Below are 23156 nucleotides of genomic sequence, written 5' to 3' on the forward strand. Positions count from 1 at the left end.
AAGGCTAAAAAAGTACTGTGTACTGTGTGCTGCCTACACTGGAGACTGCAATAAACAGCTTAGCTGAACATGCAATTTCACGATCCGGCAAGCACTCCCTTCACTGAGAGGAAATCCTGCAGCTTACGCTCATTCTGCACTAGTGGCACAGAGTGCATCGCACTCAGAACTCAAGTCCGTCAACATGACGCAAGGCTTGGAAATGTCTATTGGAAGTTTGTCAATATTTGATTAAATAAGACAACCTCTGCTTGAAATGCAAAATCCAATAGATGTGTTGACAAGAAATCGTCTGATCATCCAGATCTGTTTTATCAAACTCTGTCTTGTGTTTATTCGTATACATCTTATCTGGTTTCTAACACCATGAATCTTATTTTTTCCTGGAGCAGTTAAATAAACACTCATGTCAAGTCAGTGGATAACCCTCATGGCACAGGAAAACTACAGAAGATCCTTTATTGTTTGTCTTTGTTTTCTCCCGTCTTCTCAAAGTTGGTTATTTAAATGTAAGTTTTACACAGGATTTACAATGTAAACACTATGTTTTGGGCTACCGCTGTTTAAGATACAAATTAAAGCCTGGATCAGTATTGCACATTGGGCCACTAATCATTTCATGCGCTCCACTGTAGGTACTGTGACATGTGTCGGATAAAAGATCATTCAGAACCGTGCACCGCATGCCTCCCACCTTGGGTTTCATTTGTCATCATACAGTTTATTACAGTGGCCTAATTTTTTTTTTTTGACCTACAATTACGACACCGCCATATCAGTCACAAATCCTATCTTCCCACTGTGAGATGTCTTGCCAGGTGAAACATAGCGATAGCGGCTCTGCACACAGCATGACAGGCAGGAGAAATGAAGTGCAACTGGAGATCAGAGTGAGGAGGAGGCCCTCCAAAGGACAGATTTGTCAGTCGTCCCTGGACCCACATGCAGATGGATTGGAGGCAGTCTCATGAATAATAATTGTGCTTGAAATGTATGGCTATCTAGACCCTGAGGAACACCTTTGGCTCCCAGGTTTGGTAATTGAAGCTGAACACAGTAAATCAGCCCCAGCGGTTGTTGTGCTGACAACCTGGAAGAAGATTAAGCTGGTGTTGCGGCATCAAGAGAAGCCCGGATTTACTGGACAGAATAACATTCACAGACCACATAAGTCTAGTTGAATTGACGTGTGTGTCTGTGTGTGTTATGAAAAAAAGTGCATAGTGCAGTATGACTCAACACTTGGAAGTAAACCAACGTGTTAACCTTTCATATGAAGGGAGGATAACTACCTTCATATGAAAGATGAATCAAAGTTCGTATGTAACGCCATTGCTATGACTCTCTTGAAATTAAAACTTTCACCGTTATCTCGAGGGCCTGTCGGATGTCAGCACGAAAAGCATACTTAACATTTCTGGGACATAACATCACAGTGCACAATGTCTAACTGGGCCCCATGAAGGGTTGAGAGATGATAGTTTGACTCCAACTTCTGTCTCGTTCCAGACACTGATTACCCTACGTGCAGTTTAACTTGGAACTCCAGCTAATTAGCATTAATGGTAATTAGCAGAGTCGTTTAGAGCCTTATAATCAACTTTTCTCCTTCCCTCACTTGACTCCCTGGGGCTGTCAGGTCTGTCTGTGGCAGTTCCCTTTCCTCAGCAGGCAACATACATTATACATGTTGTGTTACAGAGCTTAATTTTGTGAAATGGGGACGCTGAGTCATTTTGAAATGTACTCAACAGCTCTCAAGGACTCTGCAGTCATGTGCATTGCTTGGCGCTCAGGATCCCTGTCCATGGTGCTTAACAGTGGCAGCCCGTGGGGACTGAAAGGACAGCTCCAGTGACCCACCCAGTGACCCGCCCCTCACAGGCTATAAAGGTCTGTGAGATTAATTCAGCAGTGGTACTCAACCCGACGGTCAAATGAGCATACTGTGTAAGTTGATTCAAACAACTGAGCCAAACACTACCCACCTCCAGGGATGAAGGTAGTGATAATCAAAAGTTCTTTTCATGGGCTTAGTTGGGGGTTCGCTGTCTTGTCTTGATTTAAGAGTTAGGTAAGAAGCAGGCAGACACGAGTCTGACAGGATGGGGAGTCAGTTTATGTCCTGGCTGAGGAATGTAAGGTCTGCGGGTCAACTAGAAGATTTACCAGCCAAAGGGGGGTTAGAGACACACCAACACTATTCAACATACACACTCTGTTTACGATGTTTACGTTAAGTCAGGAGTCTGGACATTGGATGTGACCGGATCTTAGATGCGGGAGGTGGAAGGTCCTCCTCTACGCCAGTTTAGGGCCAATAGAAATCTTTCCTTCTCTGTCTTTCAAGGGTTATAAAACATGATGTTCTTGCTGATGTTAGTTAGTTGTTCTTCCGGCCTGTGTGCTGCCTGAACTGCTCCTGCCTTTGCAAACGCAGCGCTGATACTTGACCTGTGATCTGACGAATAAATTTCCCAGAACGAGAGAAGTCATTCGGCTGAATTTTTGATAACCCCAACCAGGCTCCAAATCTTGAACACGTATTCTTACAACTGGCTGTCTTTTGTAGATGGAAGGAAAAAAAGGAGAGTTTTTGTGGAATTCCATAAACGAAGACAAACTATAAAAAAATAATCATGCATAAATTTGTTGATGACCGCTACATATGAAACGCCATGTCAGTAATGGAATAATCTGCCTGAAATGAGCAAAAGCATATTACTTAACCTGCAGCCAGAAGAATCCTGTTTTGTAGACCTAAGGTTGTATGTTTTTCTTTTCACACGTTTTTGCCTCATCTTGTGATAGGAGGCAGTGAATGGATGTTATTCACGCAACTACTTTACAGCTATGGGGGTGTAGGTGAGAAGTTGCTAAACCCAACGGCGTGTGTGTTTTGGCTGCATCGGGGATGCGTGTTGGCATCCTCATCTAATTATCAAAACACAAACACATTCCCCACATTGAGAATCCCAGAGTTCACGCGGGCTGTTGTCACCCCTGTTGCTAATGGTGAATATGGAGCAAACGTGGCGTGAGTGTGTGTCGTCTTGTGTGGGCGTGAAGTAAGGAATTTTTTTTGGTCCAAAAACCAGTCAACGTTCACCAAGTCATCAGCTGGTCTTATGAATTGTACTCTGGCGTAACCCAGCCCAGTAAGCATTTTTTGGTTGAAAAGACGTTTAAAAGACGTCTATGCTCGACGTTGAAAAGACGTTGCAAAATGGTTTAAAAGTGAAAGTTGTTTCAACGTCTATTCGTAGACGTTGAAAAGACGTCTATGTTTAGACCACATTTCAACGTGATTTTTTAATACGGTAATATTTCGTCTTCTCATGTGTGCTATATCATTATTTTAGAGGTTTAAAAAGAAACTACGTCCACATTTGTAAGTTTACCACCAATATTATAAATCACGTTGAAAACGGGTCTATACGCGAAAGTTGTTTCAACGTCTACGAATAGACGTTGAAACAACTTTCACTTTTAAACCAATTTGCAACGTGTTTTCAACGTCGGGCCATAGACGTCTTTTAAACGTTGTTTCAACGGATAAATTGCTCGATGGAAACGTACAAGTTACATACTTAGTCACAGTTGTCATGTTAACATCCCGTAACAAGGACAAACACATTATTTTATTGATTTGTATTTATTATAAATATAACACTATACATATAACAGCACTTTGTCTAATTAAAAACAATACAGAAATAAAATATATTTTTCAGGAAAATAAATTATGGAATTAAAAGTGCAGAAACAACATTTCTTTGTTCAACAATTCTGTGTTTGTAGACCATTTTTCTGAATCATTGGAACGTCATTATAGATTCTGAAACAAGATGTGGCTCACTTGAGTTGGGATAGTATACCTGAAATCAGCTGCATCTCCCTCATCCTCACTTGAGGATTCTTTGTGTAAAGGGAGTCAGAGTGCACAGAACAGATTCCTCTGGTCAACGTGTTTATTCAATTCAAATCATTTTATTTTGTTCAGCTTTGCAATCTGTAAACATGCAACACCCTATCCCCTAAACCCCAAAATGTAAAACACCTTCAACCTGGAGAAACCTGAGGGGAAAACAGTAGGGAAGAAGGTGTGAACAACTAAAAAGATGTACAGTACATCCGATTCCTACAACATAAATGATTCTAATATTGTGGATTATTAAGCCAGGGGTAAGGCAGGACCAGTGCAGGGACAACCATCATCAGACGTAACCTCCATCAGATGCAACCACCACCCGCAGAAACCTGTGAGGAGGGAAAGCACAAAGGCAAAGTTGGTAATTTGGGTTTATGATGACAGTAATAAACTAATAATAATAATAACAGCAGGTGCGTTAGAACACTCATTTATAGATGGTTTACTTATTACATTATAAACAAGATAACAATTCATCTGCAACTTATGGTATTTCTGGAGTAACATGTCCAGGTATATTACACAGTATCATGCTTTAAGCAGCAGTAACTTATAATGTGTTGGCCCTCTTGTTTACAGAGCACAACTTGTTGAATTCAGCCCTTCACCCTTGCAATCTGTATTTAGCCCCCATTGCTTTAAAAACGTATCTTCAGTGTGAAATGCAATAACATGTATGGGTACAGCAACAACCTAACGCATTAGCAACACCAAACACACGAAAAATATTCTGGGATGTTTACTTTTGGTCCAGGTCATCATGCTGCACGCTAGCATGCTCCAAGCTAGCATGCTAACTAGCAAACTACCTGCGCTAACGCTAACTAGCTTAACAAAAAGGGCCGTCTTTCCCGTATCGGGTGGGCAGCACAAGTAAAACACCCGGTTATAGTTCCATGTGTGCTTCATCCAAACACTCCCGTACTTACAGAGTAGTGGAGCCGGTAGTCGTGGTTCTATCAGCCCGTTCATGTCGCTCCGCTGCCGTAACTTCGCCTCGTCCGCTCGGAGCTCTGCAGGCGTCTAAGAACTCGCGCATGCGCGTTACAGATGTGAGCGGAGTCACGTGTTTACAAGTAATGTTTGAACCTGCCCGCATTATTATGTCTTAAACGCATCTTATTAACAGCACGCAGTCCGTAGTTTCATATTTATGACGTTTTAAGTGAAATATTAAATACGTTGAAATCACGTCTTCGCGTAGACCAAATTTCGCCGACCAGTTCATTAATTATTATAAAAATCTTAACGTTAATATCGTCTATCTTTCAACCTTACGTTACAACATGACACATTTATCAACAAATTGACGTTTTCTGGCACGTTGATGTTTCATCCCATTTTTAGCCGGTTGAAAAGACGTTGAAATGAGGTCTTAGACGTTCAGACCTCATTTCAACCCGATTTCAACCATATTTCAACGTTGAAATTACGTCTTGTGCTCACTGGGAGACCGGAAGGTTCGCTCAACATTTCAAATATGTGATAGGAAATCTGTATATCAATACAAAAATAGCATTTTATGTCGTATTTCTTTGGTTTTATACACAAGATAAAGTAGTGTTCGCAGTGAGTATCCATACTTTTGGGTTCATGAAACTCTCACTAATCCTGTTAAATACTCTTTTGGTATTTAACTGTTTATATATGTGAATAATAAGTTCATCTATTCTGTCCGTCCTGTTGATAAACCGAGTGAGTGTTTTTAAAAAACCAAATCTGTTGCCTAGTTACAGTCAGAGACTAGCCTGTTATTTAACTGACCTTCAAAAGAAAAGCGTTGACAACAATGCTCCTGATCCAATGCCACATGGACCGCGTTAATACTGAATAACTAAATGCCTTGAGTAGTTCAACAAGCACTGCTGCAATGGCTGGGGCCAAACCTGTGCGCTGTGTGTTTTATTGAGGCGCGCGGTGGGTCTGAGCCCACATGAATGGAAACAGTTTCTCTTCTCCATCTGCTGTGGCCATCAACCGCTGGGCTGATGCTACCGCATACAGCCGTCCCCCTTCACTGAACCTGCCAGCCAGGGCTATTTGTTTGCATAAGGGACCTGCCAGTAAAACCATGTTAGTGTGGCTATGGCATTACCGAAACAGCAATAGCAAAAAAACAAAAAACGTTCACTGGCATGCGGTGGTTTTGAGGCATTGGTTGAGTCAGGAAAGATAAAAGGATCAAATATAATTTAAAAAGCTTTATCCTTGATTTCTTTTCTATCGCCGGAACATTCCAGGATATTTGTGTCCATCACAACTGTGCCACTCTGGGTCCTCAAAGCGTTTAATACAGTTTATACATTTAAAACAAATGGTGCTTTAACAAAAATAAACAACAAATGCATTATCTTACCAAGATCAAAGACACATTATCTTCACATGTAAAGTTAGAATACATCCGTGTAGTTCTACACTCTGATAGTGTTGGTGATCATTCATTGTGTATATTTCAACATTTTAAAAGTACAATATACTGTGTTGTCTTAACAAATTCCACTTAAAATGTTGGTCAACAATACAAAATGAATTAACTAAACACTAGTAGTTGTCATTTCTTATAATGTGGGAGTTAATGAGACAGAAATATCGCAGCCATCTAGAGCTTATGAAGTGGAATGGAATGTCATTAGTCAGCATGCCTGATCGCCAGGTACATGGTACATTAGAAAAAGGATGCTGAGGTTAGCAAACCGCTCAGTCAATATGTCAGGACTGTGCGCCACCACATCAAACATACGGCTCCTCCGCACGGGAGTATTTAAGTGGAAAGAAGGAACCAGCAAGGTGGCTGCAGAGACATGCACCAGATACCAGAGTGTTTGGGTTTGTTCCTAATTCATAAAATACAAAATAAAAATTTTGCAGACTTACTAGCGTAGCAGTTAGCCAAGGCCAGCACATAATAGATTATTTTAGTGTGCATATACACTCCCGGCAAAGTCGGTAGTCGGTGAAAAGTGATGCAAAGTGTTTGTACTGTAGAATGTGAACCAAGCTTTCGTCTTTACGGGAAGTGGCTGCAACTGTAAAGACGGTGTCCTTGGTGTTAAAACTACGTGTTAAAAGAAATTATTGAAGAAATATAAAATGTCATGGTGTCCATTAAGACTAAAAAAGAATGTGTTACATCAGTAGTTCAGTCTGAAACGCATTGAGAAGGAAACAGAATAATGCCTGAATGACAATGAACACAGGAACATAATATACAACTGAAAATAATTCAGATTGTCAAGGCACCTCTTCAACAAGTCTCTCTCTCTCTCTCTCTCTCTCTCTCTTGTTACCATGGAGACAAACTCAGAAGGGCTGTGGGCGAGAAGTGAGGGACCGTGGGTGACTGTGTGTGTGAGCATGTTTGTGCAAATCTTCATTTCCAAATGAAACTCAGTTCTTCTTACACTGTCTAACAAAAGAATTGCGTTGATAATCAGAGCTTGACCTTTAATTTCCAGAGGTGAGTCATATCCAGAAGACATTTGCTGAATAAATGACATTTTAACTCTGTCATTGCAGACAGAAATGCCCTTTAAGGCACACTTTATGATGATGATGTGGAGTCGTGATGAACTGCTTTGACTTTATTTATTTTTAAATCGTAAATCTGTTTGTATTTCAAATAAAATGTAGTATTACTTTTAGGTCACTCCTGACAACTTGACTCTGTCTTGGTGTAACTACGGGGACCACCGTTATTTTGCAAAGGTACGGTCCAATTGTTCAGTGTTGCATTATGCCCAGAGGCTGTATTAGTTCCTGAAATGGCACCAAGAAAAACGAAGTCTCCCTGTATCCAATTTTGAAAACATGCACTCAATTTAACCTCCAGGGACAATGAGTAAAAAGTATAGGTCACTGTACTGCCGTGTAGATTGCGTGTAGCTTGCATGTAGTTAGCGTGCACTAGTGTTGTGGAATGAATTCATTCAAAGTAGAGCCAAAGGCCCTTCAGGGTCCAAGAGACAGACGGAGAACCCTGACCTTGCTCCTCCTCATCATCTGTTCCAGTCGGATGACTGATGTCAGTCACTCTGCACTGCAGTCGATGAGCAACTGAATACAAGGCAGCCAACTGAGGCAAATGTCTTAAGAATTGGATCACATGAACTGTCTTAGATCTTATGATGAAATGTGATGAATGGTGATTATTAATGATGTGGTGTAATGAAGGTGTACTAGTTAAAAGATGAAGACAAACGATGCATGCTTTGTTATATTCACTCATTGAGGCATAAAGCCAACTGTATCTACATTGAGTGCATTGGAATGTGAGGGACAGATAGGACAGAGAGGTTTCAGGTTACAGCTGCAGCTTCACACCTCGACGTGAAGGGGACAGTCCAGGAGGAGACACTCTGAAGAAGAAGTCAATGACATTCAAATGCACCAAGGAAGACACACCTCAAGAGTTTTCAAAGGACCAAAGCGGGGAAAAGACTGTTAGAATTCTCCTGCAGCCGCTTTGATAAGTCACTTTAGACTTGCTCTGAGGATTCTCTATTTTGCGAAATATTTTACTGTTCGCTTTGTATTTCACTTTGTAATTGTATCCCTTATAACGTTGTTTAGTTATTAAATACTTTTTGATTTTTGAATTTAAGCAAGCTGACTCTTTTGTGTCTTCGTTTCCGGCCGGGACGAGAACAAAGGAGTGAGGCCTCCCTCGAGAGCTTTCCGAAACCCTAACAGTATATATATCTTTCATTTCTTAACTCTTCTTACCAAAGCCTTTTGTTGCACGTGGTCATTTTCCACAACACTACAAAAGCAACAGCTTTATTTGTGTAAACTTCTATAAACTCCCTCACACACAGCTTATGAAAGTAAGTAGCTTATAGGACCATTTTTTTCTTAAATAGAGCTTTGAAGCGGCTTGCCGACCCGCTGCTCATTTATTAATGTTAGCCATCCTCTGACTCTGATGGAAGCCGCCGGCTCGAGTGGTGTTGAGTCCAGTTAATCCAATCAGCTCCATGGTCATCGCTTCCCATCAATAATTGAGAGAAAAATTCAGCAAAATTCAAGAGTTAGAGGCAGATCAGCTTTTAGTTGATATGGTGTTGCCAGAAAATAAAAACAGTTTCAATAACTATAAGCTCACAACACTTTCTGAGTTTGACAAAAAAGAGCGATTTCTCAACTACTGCAGCAAACTGGGAAAAGTAAATCTACTTTCATGAAGTGGATCGAGTCTCCAGACTCAACTACTGCTGCCAGTTTGTGGCAGCTTGGAAAGTGCACGAGTACATGGTGAGTAGCTACAGGAGATGAATGTTCATTAAAATGGAGAATGAAAATATCTCTACCTGTTCCCGGCTGCGTGGCTGGATGCAGGCCAAGTACCAGTGTTTCTGGCAGTTGACGGTCTCTCGATGATCAAACTGCATGCTGTGGGTCAGTTATTATAAATGTCAGCATACTTATTGATTAAAATCGATCTGCGATGTTAATAAAAGGCCAGATAATGGGAGAAACCAACGCAAATTTATCTTCGCTTGGAGATCAGGCGGATTGGAGGCTTTCTACATGATTGCATTGGAGAAAATGTATCTGGCATTGCTTTGCATCCCATCTCTTCAACCCAGAAATTACAGTCACAGAAATTACAGAACTCCAAGCATGTCAGAACGGGAAAGGCATGCTCCCATGACATGTCTTCGACAAGAAAAACGATATTCCACATATAGCTGGAATTGGTAGACAATGTGGCAGGATAATGTGTGTGTATATATATATATATATATATATATATATATATATATATGGTAGTTTGGAGAAGCAGAGGTCCATGCGTTTGCATTCTCTCATAAATACACTTATATTGTGTGTGACCAATACGACCCATGAAGAAAAATCCTCTTTAACCGTCCTGTAATGTTTGTTTCTCCGGTGCAGCAATCGTGTTCAAACTATTTTTTTGGCATATTGGAAAAAGCGACGTAGTTATCCTTTGCATCAGTCTACCATCATGATCTTTTTTTCTTCATTTATTTGATATTTTGAAACTTTCTTTTCATGGGGTGATGTAGACAAATAGAGATGATTGGGGGAACAGGTACATCAGTTTCCTCATATGATGGTTCATAATCAGCACCATTATAAATTGATCTCAGGATGGTCTTCGTCTTCAGACACATGCTCTTCTATTTCAATCTTGTAATCAAGGATGAGCACCAGAGCCTCCCCGGCTGTCTTCCTTTGATTTATGTGGCTCATGTTGTCCTACAGTAAGCTGCTGTTTTGTATGCATCTGCAGGGATCAATGTTCCCGAGCAACCCTCTTTTTATGTTTAGGGCCGCTAAATGTGGGCGTTTAGAAACTGGTCGATTTGACCCTACGGCATTACAGGAAGGTCAAGATCATAGCGGAGTGCTGCAGCGTTAATTAATCCAAATAAATATTTAAAAATGGTATAGCCGGATCAGTATGACATTGACAGCATGCATTAAACAAATTAAACCCATTAACAATAAGTGTACGGAGTAGTTGAGGTGGTATTCTGCGAAATAAAAATAATGTTATATTTACAGACAATAGTTATCTAAATCTGTTTTACTGAATAGTTAGATTAATTGAATGCTCGGAGTACAATTCTCAGGTCTTTAATGGCTCGAGGAGCGGCGATGATGTGGCTTTTTCGGCCTGTCCATTGGTCTGCAATATTTGGTCAAAGCTCAACAGTTGACAGTTTGATGGATTGCCTTAAAATTGACCACCATTGCTACGCTGATGACACCCAAATCTATGTAGCGCTATCACCAAACGACTATCGCCCCATAGATCTTCTGTGCCAGTGCATTGAGCAAATCAAAGACTGGATGTGTCAAAATTTCCTACAACTAAATGAAGACAAAACTGAGATCATTGTATTTGGTGCTAAAAAAGAAAGGTTTAAAGTAACCCAACACCTTCCCTCTCTGTCCCTGAAAACATCAAATAAAGCCAGAAATCTGGGGGTTATTATGGATTCAGATTTACACTTGGAGAGTCACATCAAATCAGTAACAAAATCGGCCTACTACCACCTCAAAAATGTAGCACGACTTAGAGGGCTCATGTCAGCTCAAGACTTAGAAACACTTCTACATGCCTTTATAACCAGTAGACTAGACTATTGTAATGGTCTCCTTGCAGGTCTTCCAAAAAAAACTGTCAGGCAGCTCCAGCTTGTTCAGAACGCTGCTGCTAGAGTTCTAACAAAGACCAAAAAATGTGAGCACATTACACCAATTCTTAAATCCTTACATTGGCTCCCAGTATGTCAGAGAATTAATTTCAAAATCCTACTGCTCATCACTGATATGCTTCCACTACATAAGCCTTCAACATCACTAAGATCTTCTGACACCAATCTGTTAGTGATTCCCAGAGTAAATACAAATCATGGGAAAGCATCATTTAGTTACTACGCAACAAACTGCTGGAACGAACTTCCTGAAGATTTAAGACTTGCCCCAACTCTGACACGTTTAAAACAAGACTGAAAACTTTTATGTTCAGCTTCGCCTTCTGCTAAATTTTACCTACATTGCACTTTTAACATCTGCCTTTAATTAAACAATTTAAATAAGATTTTAATTCATAATTTTTTTGCTGTTTTTAATTGTCTTTTAATTCCTGCATTTTATATCACTTTATTGTATGAAATGTTATGATGTGAAGCACTTTGAGTCTGCCTTGTGTATCAAAAGCGCTATACAAATAAATTTGCCTTGCCTCGCCTTGATATACAAACATTTTTGGCCCCCAGATGACGAATCCTCCTGAACTTTAGCATCACATTGATCACTCAACATTTTCCAGATGTAATAATCAACTATTGCATGGATTGCTCAGAAATTTGGTCATCGCATTTTATTGTCCCAAAAGCGTGAATTGTGATCACTTTCAACTCTGGATCATAAAAAAATCTAAATCCCACAGAGCAGTTCTTTAGGCCAGTGAACAGTAACCCAGCTTTGCGGTTGAGATGATAAAGTCGTAAGATTTTAGTTCACATAGTTAACATAGTTTAATTCCTCAAAATTTGTCCACACAAAACGTACACTTCAGTAAGACGCATATCAGTTAAATTATTCAAATTCACTCTGAATAAACGATTCCCCAGAAGAACTCGTGCTGCAATTGTTTTGGTTTTCAGGGCCAGGATCGCTCTGCACTTGCCTGACTGCAGTTTAAGCTTCAGTCAAGACACCATTTGGCGACAGAAGGCAACTTTGTGAAGATTAAGCATATCTAGCAATATAATAGATGGTTTTTTTGTGCATGTTCTGCATAAATCGGGTGTCTGTGAGCACTGATTAATTCCCCTCTTTCTGGCAGCCAGCTGTAATCAACAGGAGCTGACTGGCAGATGAGAAAACACAGCAGGCGTCCTTTACGGAGACAATGTGGGTCTGAAGGCCCGCAGAGCTCAAACCACAAAAACTCTACGAGCTTTTGTCGTAGAGCTTTTTTGGTATTGAGCACCTCACGATTTGATTTGATTCTGAGGTTTTCTTCAATATCATCTTTCTGTGCAATTCAGGATCCATCCATTTTTCACAGCTGAACAATGCTTACCGTATACGTGTTTCTGTGTGTTTGGTATGAGATGAAGAGAAACAAAGAAAGGAGCGATGTATGATTGTATAAAATATAATCAGTTTTAGAGTATTTGTCATTGTGAGAAAGCAGGTGGGGAGTAAGAGAAATAGCGCTGCCCTGTCGGGGGAAAATGCGCTTTTCAGTGACAACGGCATTATCGGTACACAATCTGTCTCACGGGGCCCTGTGGGGAATGTGTTTGTCTCCTCCTCCAACTGGCAGGGGACAAAATCAATGAAGACTCATTGTCGAACTTGCCTTTACAGTGTCTCATGCACGTATCCTTAGTCTACCTCAGCCATCAGAAAGGACAAGTGACACCGTGACAAAAAGGGCAGTGACGGATGTTTGTCGGACCACGGATCGGTCTAGTGGGACATTTTGAACACTGTTGGTTGCTTTTTGGATGCAGCACTCCTTTGAGTCACTTCCCTTTAGTTTTCCAAGATGATGCGGCCACGACAAGGACATGCACAGTATGTCAAGCTTAATTTTCTCCTGTCCTGCTCTTTATTTCCGTGCACTAATCATCCCCGTTCCCTCCGATACCTTATACCTCTCTCACACACACCCTAATGAAGGTGAAATAATGCATGAGGCTGGAAGAGGGACTCTTCATGTCTTACTATACAACATTTAGAGACAAGAAGCACAAAGGGTGATCTTTTTTTCCCGTGCACCACTCTCATTTTACTTTTCTCATGGGTTGTTGCTTTGAATACCCTGCAGAATTTGCATTGGATCAGATCAGACAATGAGGAGAAATGCAGCCAAGTTCTAGAACAAAGGCTGCGTATATATATATGTTTAATCCACGGGGCAAACTAGACACTCTCTGCGTGTATCGTCTGTTGCCAGCGCTTGATACAATTATTATCTAATATCACATTATCCATGTAGTATGCCTCCATTACGAGCCAGTAAATTTCCTGTGATGAATAACGATTAATTAAAACAGATTGCCCTCACTCAACCTTGACCTGCCTTTCACCCTCAGTCACTCCTTCACCCCCCTCCCACCCCGCCCCCCCCCCCCCCCCCCCACCAACACACAGATGCTCTATCAGATCATGTATAGACAAGTTTCCTGAGTGAAATAAGCGGGCCGCCATTGGCCTTTCACTCTGCCAACGACTTCCGGTTGTGACTGCAAAGCACTTCCGGTTAGCGAGTTAGCGTCTTTTACGGTCTTTGGTTAGCGTGCAGAAAAAGTAAACTATGGATGGTGTTACACGCCGACACGGCTCCGGGACATATTGTGCTGTTCACGGTTGCAACAACTCGTGGTGATTGCAGAATGTTTGGTCGGAAAGAGAATGTTTCGACCATCAACCATCTACAAGTGAGTAAAATCCTATAGATTTGCATTCAAATACAGAAAGCTTATCATTCGCGGAAGTCAACACAGTATTATGCAGACGAATATCAGCTTTTTCATAGAAAAAAAAGTAAGTTAATACCTTTATCCATTCCGAAGCTATTAATAGATATGTCAGGGGTGAGCACTTTGACGCTCGTCAGTCGACTTTGAAGGGTTAAATGCTTTTAGTGCAGGCAGGCTAGAGGGGATTACTTTTTCTTTTTATTACTCTTCGTGTTCTGTTATATATTAACACACGGATACATACAAACATCTTATCTTAACGTACCTTCCAAAGCGCGGCGGCTGCATGGCTACAGGTACAGCCTGCAGTCTCCACATCTCCCGTCTTGGTAACCAAAACCCAGGCGTTATGCGCTGAATTGTTAACGGACTGGCTTGGCTGAACATCGGCCTTTATATGCCCATATCGTGTAAAAGTACACAGCCCACTTTGTCGGAATGGAGGTACTGAAACGCCCCTGAGCTTTCTTAGGTTATTAATTGCATTCCCATCCACCGCCATGGAATCAATAAAATAAGAAAAGATCTTGGATGTTGTGATGCTGGGCCATATCGACATGTTGTCCGGCCATGATGTTACCTTACTTGGATGCGGAATGGTCAAAACACCATTTCTAACAAGATTTTCGGTCGAATGTTGCCATTCCAAAGCCATTTTTACACCACTACTCAGCCTGCGCCGGAAGTTCTTGGCAGAAACAGAAAGTAAACCGGAAGTGCCCGGGGAACTTGTCTATACTGGATGAGGAAGTGTGTGCTAGAAATAGCGAGGGTGATAAGAGCAACTGGTGGTGGAAAGACCGAGTCTGCGAAAGCGCAGGAACAAATCTAGAGCGCAAAGTGCAGGGTTTTAATGATTTGCATGTCCACTTGGAATATACACAGCAGTGCTGGAGGCTGATTACTCGCGGTTAAAGTTGGCAAGATATTGTAGCAGGCGAACTAAATAACAACTTTGCCAAATGGCCAGAAACATGCTTTTGCTGGCCAGCGGCAATAACATGCCATGCATGGTCGACCCGCCACTTAACGCAGTTTCTGTGACTCGATGGTCTTGTTGAAGGGGTTTTTCTGAGTACGTTTTTCAAAAAGCGATGTATTGATACCAGTATTGCCGTGATAAGGACTTTAATAGAGGAGGTATCTGTGACGATGGGATTGATGTATTCAGTTCAATGCAGTCCTGCTCTAGGTCTGCATTGAACTGAAAACATCATTATATACTGTGATGTTTGATTCATTGGTTACATTTAACCATTTTGTGCTGCATTAAGGTTTACCGTTAGTTAAAGATAATTTTTTTAAGTTTTAGGAGTAGGATTTATTGTTTTATTTATAGATAACAATTCAGTAACAAAGCAAAGCAAAGCCTTTTACGAGGCCTGATGTTGATTCCCACATAAATTAATGACTAGTCCCTTCCACTTAGGCACAGAGCTTATTTATTAAACATTAATATCAGCCTATAGCAAACACCCAGGTATTTCTGACTGTAGACCATATAGCGACCTGAAAGATAGTACATCCTTAGAGATTTTAGGTAGTTAAGTCATTTGCGTCATATAGTAATGTCTTCCGTCATTTGGAGGCGATGCCAAAGCACTGTGGAGCAGTTTATAGTGCAAGCAAAGCAGGGTTATGTAAAATTGGTTGGTGCAACACTTTAAAAAAGTTATTTGTTTTCTTATTGGACTCTCAGGCCTTTGGTTTTCCTGTCAGCATTTTTTAGAAGTTCGCAATTGGCCAAAGCAGATGTACAGTACTTTGCTCTAAAAGTGTCAATACACCGATGGAGGCCATTTGGCGTTGTGACCAGAGCCCTGCGGCAAAAACAAAATAATTAAGAATGGCCATCATGGGAAAGGTACAGAGATGCTGAATGTGCTGAGCGACCGAATGGCTGACGTGATCAAAGGTGATGTGGGGGAGAGACAGAGAGAGAGAGAGAGAGAGACGGTGTAAGACATTCAAGATCAGGAGAGAGGAAAGGAATGAAGGAGGCAGCGACAACTAGAGGCCGCATGTGTTTTTTTGATGTTGTGTAAAATGTGTGCTGAGATGGATGGGGGGGGGGGGGGTGACGTGAAAGGACCACGGGGGCAAAGATAAAGGTGAGAGAGGGAGAAAAGAGGGTAGAGAGAGTTACAGGGAGCTGAGGGGGGGATCCTGCACTCTGAAAGTAGAGCGTGCCCAAACACCATCAATCCTCCTCCTCTGCCATCCACTCCTCCGCCTGCCAACAAGGGCCTGGTGTCTGTTGACTTCGTCACTCATCGGAAAACAGACACGCACACGTTGCCCACTGCTCCACCTACACACATCACCGCCACCACCACCACCCAACACAAACGGAGTGACATTCAAGCCTGCTGCTCCGGAGGGAAACTCATTATAGAATGCTAAACCCAGGCATCCAAAGGGCCAAGCAGTGTTAATGAGTGTTGGCGGAGGTTAGGACATGTGTGTCCCGTCTGCTTCGACACACGACAGCACCAACATACAGCGTACGACTCGCACCTCGACTCCGCCGCAGGCCGCGTCCCGGGCAAACACACTCGCACTGCCACTTTTTAAAGGTTGTTCTCGCTGACGCTTTTGTCAATGAAGGAGGCATCTTATTTATCATGTTCTTATTTATTCCCTTAACTTTCAGGAATTAGACAAAGTAATTGGGGAAGATAAAAACTGATATTGCGTAATTTACCCCGTGTATGACTGTAAAAATTTAAATAATAAATAAATACATTGCAAATTGATAAATGATATTTAGAAATGTACAGTAATCTATTTCTGACCCAAAAAGCAATAGTTTGGTATTATCTAAAACTACCTTCTTAAAATCGGTATTAACATTTTTATAGCTATTTAAATTATGTACACCACCCTGGAATGAGATTTCTTCTGTAGAAAAGAATAAGTGGGAGCTGTAATTTATGCGCATTGCTGTGTTTCGGCCTTCCTCCTCCAAACCCCATATAACTATATTCAATTCCTTCTTTCTCTGGCCCTGCTGCCCCTTATTTCTTTCTCATTTTTTCCTCTCCTACCGTCTTCTCAGTACATAATATGTGTAACCTATATTTGGGGTGCCAGCGGAGGAAAACCCTTATCATGTTACTCTCACACACGGCCTGTCAGCAAAGATAGCTGATCCGCTTGTCCCTCTGCTCTTTTTTTAAATGTTTGCCTTGCTGCTGGTTTGTAGAGAGAGATGCTACTGCAGGCAAAACACATGAAATGAGGAGGCACATGCTCATAAGTGCACGGGAGAAGGTAAAGGCGCTCAATAACTCACTTTGAAATGAGCATAGAGACACTTCTGTTGTCTGGGGAAGAAATGACGGCTGGCATATTTTAAACCCAAACCATCTTATTTTCACTCTCTCACATATTCTTAGATGCATATCATCAAAGCTATTTTTAGACTTTTAGACAGGCGTCCAATAAATATCCTCCTTGTCCTCCCCCCTATCCAGTCCCGTCCTGTCTCCCACGCAGTCACTATATCTTTCCTTTTCTTCCTCCACACTGCCCAGAAGACTCTTTCCTCTTGCTTATAACCTCCACCATTTAAAGCAGCATGAAACTCCACACGTGTCACTCCTCCCCAACTTCTCCGACGGTCTCGCACACGGGGAAGTAAGACACCGTATTGAAAAGTGGCAATAGATTCAATAGATTCTCAAAGTCATGTAGCATTCAGGGAAATAGATTTTTCTTTCTCAATCCAGCTAATAATGTGTGCACATTGCTTAAGAAGATTGACATGTTGAAATGAAATAGGGATCAGGTTTTGTTGGTGGTTATTAAGGGGTCTGTGATAATATACTTTATGAGCACCATAGTTTCTGAAGAATATTTTTATGGCCCTTTCTGTGCACATGAGAGTTTAATACGTGTCTCTAAATTCAAAAAATGAAATAAACACAATCGGTATAGAGAAAGGAAATTGTACCAACCTTACACCAAAAAGTATTTGTATGTAGTGTATTAATGACCCCTGTTCTTTCCCTACACTCAATGACAGTTCTATTTTTATTTCATCAGCAGCGATAGAAAAATAAACCTCACATCTTGATTTGATTTATAATAATCATCAATAATTTCACAATGTACTGAATCGGTTCAGGGTTTTAACGCAGTGGCAACATGATCATAGAAATTCTATCTCTGTTCAGAACAAAGATATTGTAAAACCCAAGCTGGCCCTTATGCTCCGTGGGCCGTTATTGTGGTTTTGTCCTTATTCTTAGCTAAGGTTTAAGCAAAAGTATTAAAGTAGTAATTTATCATCAGATTAATAATTTGCCATCCTCCTTTCTTGTTGACCTTGAGAAGAAGTTTACATAACAGTCGCTCCACCACTAAAGGTCATGCAACGTGCCAACAGAGCAGGGAGATGATGTTAACAGCTGTTTGTTTGGTTGCAGAGTTGAAGGATGCATTAATCATTTAGCCATCAAACAGCCCAGTACCTCAAAGTATTGCATCTAAACAGCTACAAAGAGTCCTCCAAATGAATCTCATTCATTTTCATTAAAAAATGCGCACAAATGTGAAAAGATGTTTGGTGTGTGTTTTCTCGGACCGCACACAATATTGTATGATGCTTAATATCAATCTATTTAATGTTATGAATAATTGGTGTATCGCCTACAATTACATTGCAGTCCTTGTCTTTGTCTCTCTCTCCCTGAAGTTGACAGGATTAACTACAATAGAAAGCCAATGCCGTGATAAGCAGACATACTTATCCAGAGCCATCAAATACGTCCCTGTTAGACCTTTTTTTCCCCTTAAAATAAATCACCCATTGCCGTTGGCTTTGATGCCAAAATGCTGGTGTTGAGGATTGTTTCTAAAAAAATGTCTGAATCTGCTGGAAGGTGAAGGCGCAGCAATCATTTGAAAAGTGGATGTGCACTTTATTCTTTTTGGAAAACGGTTGAAACACAATGAAAACCATGTCCTGTGTTAACTAAAGGGTTCCGCATGGCTTATACTCTGAAGTGACAAAATGAGAGAAATAGCTTTTTATTCTTTCTCATCATCTCTGCTATTACTTAAACACAACTGTAAATTAACTCAAAGATAACAACATAAATAGTGATGAAATGTAAAATTTTGTTTACACTATACAGACTCAAGCTTTGGTAATAAACTCTCCTTAGGTCAATAAAAATGGAGAGCTCTTCTGTGCATCTTCTGTATTGATATAAAATATTAAGATGAAAACATTTTCCTTCCCAAGAAGTATTTATTATAGCTGTGAATCAGTACAATTTGTATATAAATCTCACAATGTGATCAGAGATTTGTGTTGTATTGCATGTTGAAAGAAGTCAAATATTAGATGTTTGTAGTTTCTGACTTGCATCAAACCGGACTCCTTGTTCCACTCCCGCTGATGGCAGCGTGTGTTCTGCATTCATCATGAAATAATGTCATGTGGCAAATTCATACAGTACAAGTACGGGGATATGTAAGTTTTCCATAAAACCTAATGTCGACTACATGATTCCAGGCACGTGTTTTCCAAAATCATAAAACGGAAAAATGTATATATTGCGCCTTAACTTAACCAGTTAAAGAAAACTGGATCATGACTTTAAATGACCTTGAATCCAGGGGCATTTCTTCATTGTTGTATTATCATCATGTAATCATCAACACGTCTTTTTCTGTATTGATTGGATCTCCTCTTCAAAAGGTTCCTGAAACTAAATGACTCCAAATGTAAAAGTAACACTACCACTAATACCAGGTGTTTATCTCCTACAAAGAGCGGTGACCACATCACACCAAACCTTGCTGCCTTTCACTGGTTACCTTGGTGAGTTTTAGAATTTATTTATTTTTACTGCTTGTTTTTAAGGCCTTGAACAACGTGGCTAGTCTCTGTGAAGTCATTTTGAAGAGAAAATACAATGTATTTTTTTTTGTCTTCATCATCATGTGTAACGCATTCCCTTTTGTTCCTCTGAAATATGCATGTTGTTTTTTCCCCCTTTTAGTGTCTGCATAACAGGCATCTGGTGTGTTTGGCTTGTGTCTCGCTTGGACACTTTGCCCTGCTGCCAGTGTGTGGTGACTGAGCTGGTGTATCTTGAATGGAGTGAGCTTAGCACAGCTGTCTCTGTCATGCATCGTTCCTCTGGTCACATCCTCCCTACTTCATCCATCTGCCGGAGGCCGGCAGTGTGTGCGTGCATGTGCAAAAGTTTGCATCTGTAATCTTCATCCTGCTACATCAGATCAAGTTTTTCTCTGTCACATCAGCAATACCCAGAGGAAAAGCTGAAGCTGCATGTGTGTGTGTGTGTGTGTGTTCGTATTGCACTGGCGGTTGTGTGAATTTTAAAATACTTAAATTCTAAATACTAAAATTCTTATGGGCGTAACAGTACGAGCGTCCACATTAAAATCTTAATGAACTAAATTGAGCCACATGGTGTTGAACTTATTGCACTTGGATATTTTGTTACATATATTCACATAATTAAAGATTATTATTATTAGACTATTAAAGATATGTTGACAAGTGAGGTGTAATTATGCTATTAAAAGAGTTAATGGAGACTGATATCCCTGCTCTGCAATAACTCAAAGCCCTGAATATACAAAAGAAAAGGAAAAGTTATTGTCTTTCATAAATAGGTCTTATTATGAAGCTCGGCAACATATTGAAGTTACATTAATTATGTTGAAAGATTATACAAATCAAGTAACAACTTTGATGAAAATGTGCAAAGGAAGAAGAATATCTAAAAAAAAGTGTGTATCTAATGCAATTGGAGGTGTGAAAGAGGGTGAATATTTGGAGAGACAGTCCTGTATTTAGAATGTATTCATTTATGAACAGCTGAAAGTCTTTGCTGAATGTTAATTCAATAATATGTGTCAATTAAATGGATGTGGAAGTGGGTGACATTCAGAGATAAGAGCAGGACAGGCTGACTTAATTTGTTTAGGTTTTTCAGATTTAATGTTGATCTGTAGCAAGTAGTAAGATTTCTTCCTAAAGATAATGAGAGTATAACGAAAAGCGCATTCTCCATTTCATCGTCGTCTTGTCTTGCTCAATTGTTGAAGCACTAACTCCGAGGGTAATATGGCTTATGTTATGAATTTAAGACGATGCCTTGTCGGCGCATTCCAATAGTGTCCTTAATCAAACTGAGGGAGTCATTTAACCAACGCATTTTAGAGCGCAGACCTAAAACGAAACTAAACTTCCATTGTTCCTTCAATTTTCCAGTAATTTTAAGGTGTGTTGAATTTTAACAGTGGTGGATGAGAGATTGCGTTTAGTTTAGAGAATTTTGAGATATCAACAGGAAGAAACAAACAGTTCTCCATCATCAACAGTGCATGCCGTAACCGTTACTCAATGGCACAATTCATTCCCCTTCTGCTTGATGTCTTCTGCCAGCACATCCCTCCTTTTCCGTCCTCTCCTCCTCCTGCGTGCTCTCCGAGGCTACATCTTGACGTCGCAACATTGCCGACAGACACACCTGCACACACACCTGGACATTCATGCGCACACACAATCACATGGGCACATTAGCTTACATTAGCGTGCGGGCATCTAACAATTTTACTTGCTCCTGCTGTTCCCTGTGGCTTGTGATGGGACTGACAACCTGTCTCATTTGGTCAGCGTGGAGAGGTGGAACGGCGGGTTTAATGGGGGGCTTTAATGGGGGCCTCGGGATGCAAGTTTGAGAAGGACGCAATATATGAGGCGGGAGGAGAGACAAAGGATGGTAGTGGCCGAGACTGACCTAAAAGTCTTTTCAATGAAGGAAGGGAGGCTGAGAGGATAACTGGATGTATTTTCCCCCGAGGCATCGGATGGTCACATGAGCAGCTGTGATGTATTCACACAAACACACACTAACTCTCCTCACCAATCGTCATTGGTTTGATGTTTTTTTTCTCAACTGGCCTGCAGCTGCGGATCACAAAAGATGAGACATGGCCTCAAGCTGTTCCCAAATCCTGTCACACATGTACGCCTCCTAATGCTTGTAATTGTGTGTGTGTGTCTACAGTATGCCCCTGTGTTTGCCATGTGTGTGTGTGTGCAGAACAGTGTGCAGTGTCTCTATGTGTGTGTGTGTGTGTGTGTGTGTGTGTGTGTGAGACAGTGCTTTTGTGGGACACTATGCTCAATGTTCTGAAAGGAATGTCAAGAACACTTGGCTGTGATGTGTTACCATGTTGACCAGAGCCCAGCTGTGGTGGGGATTTAACTAGTTGTCATTATGTTAATTAGTGTTGTCATGATAATTTGAGTCTCCATGGCTGCAGCCACAGATTGCATAACAGGCCCCCAGTCTTTAGGACACATCTGGATCCCCTGATTGCGTTACAATTAGAATAAATAGAAGTAACACTGTCATCAGACTTGAATTAATCAGTATAAATAACATCTAAACTGGCCTCTTGAGATATGAGGTGACATTAGCACTGCGTATCACATGTTAAGTCATGAGTGTGTATTTGCTGTATGTGTGTATACACACATAAAGAAGTAACACTGGGGATAAACACATACAGCAAAAACACCAATTGGTGTTTTTATAGAATGAACAACATACTGTGCTGTAAGCTGGTTTAGTCAGAAGTGGCTCTAAAGAGTAATTTGCTGTGATGGACAGCAACACAACAGCACTTTCCGTACACAGACTTTATATCTAGAATTTGTGTGAGTACAGAAAATACTGTGTAACAGATTTACACTTTTTATCAATGTTGCACTTATGACTCTCATTCCTACACTGAAAATAAGCTTTTTGATCAACATTTTGCAGAAAGATCTTTAGGCAAGGCAATTTGACTTGTACAGCACCTTTCAGCAATAAAGCAATTCAAAGTGCTTAAAACCATTAAAACCATCCAAACATAAACCTTTAAAAGGAGAATAGAACATTGAATGAAACATGAATCTACTAACCCTTTCACAGACCATGTAGTGACCACTGTGACCAGTCAATTGTCTTTGATATCTCAAACTAGTGAAGCAAGCCGATCAAAGGTCGAAGGGCAGAGCATTCTACTGCAAATGTTGCATGTTTTATTTATTGTTGTGTAATTTCGCTGCAGTAACAATTCCCCTCAGGGTGCCCATCGGCTCTGTACAATATTGTTACATTACATTACCTCCACCGATAGGTCAATGGTCCATCCACCCGTGTAATGAGATCTGTTCAAGTATGTGTGTGTGTGTGTGTGTGTAGTCCAAAATA

The 23156-nt window shown here is 40.8% G+C and overlaps 3 long non-coding RNA genes across 3 annotated transcripts in view; 1 reads left to right on the forward strand and 2 right to left on the reverse strand.

Annotated features, from left to right (window-relative positions):
- Positions 1-3970: 3970 nt before the first annotated feature.
- Positions 3971-5381, reverse strand: LOC144391126 (uncharacterized). Its single transcript, XR_013455011.1, has 2 exons — positions 4861-5381; positions 3971-4260 (listed from the first exon to the last, which is right to left on the reverse strand). It is a non-coding gene; the product is annotated as an uncharacterized LOC144391126 (long non-coding RNA).
- Positions 5382-7549: 2168 nt separating this feature from the next.
- Positions 7550-15047, reverse strand: LOC120812721 (uncharacterized). Its single transcript, XR_005710716.2, has 3 exons — positions 14168-15047; positions 9238-9319; positions 7550-8914 (listed from the first exon to the last, which is right to left on the reverse strand). It is a non-coding gene; the product is annotated as an uncharacterized LOC120812721 (long non-coding RNA).
- LOC144391127 (uncharacterized) overlaps positions 13639-23156 on the forward strand; it is a 42569-nt gene continuing 33051 nt past the window's right edge. The window contains exon 1 of the long non-coding RNA XR_013455012.1: positions 13639-13860. This is a non-coding gene — a long non-coding RNA (uncharacterized LOC144391127). The remainder of the gene's footprint in view (positions 13861-23156) is intronic.

This window comes from Gasterosteus aculeatus, chromosome Y (assembly GCF_964276395.1).
Source record: "Gasterosteus aculeatus chromosome Y, fGasAcu3.hap1.1, whole genome shotgun sequence".
Lineage (NCBI taxonomy): Eukaryota > Metazoa > Chordata > Actinopteri > Perciformes > Gasterosteidae > Gasterosteus > Gasterosteus aculeatus.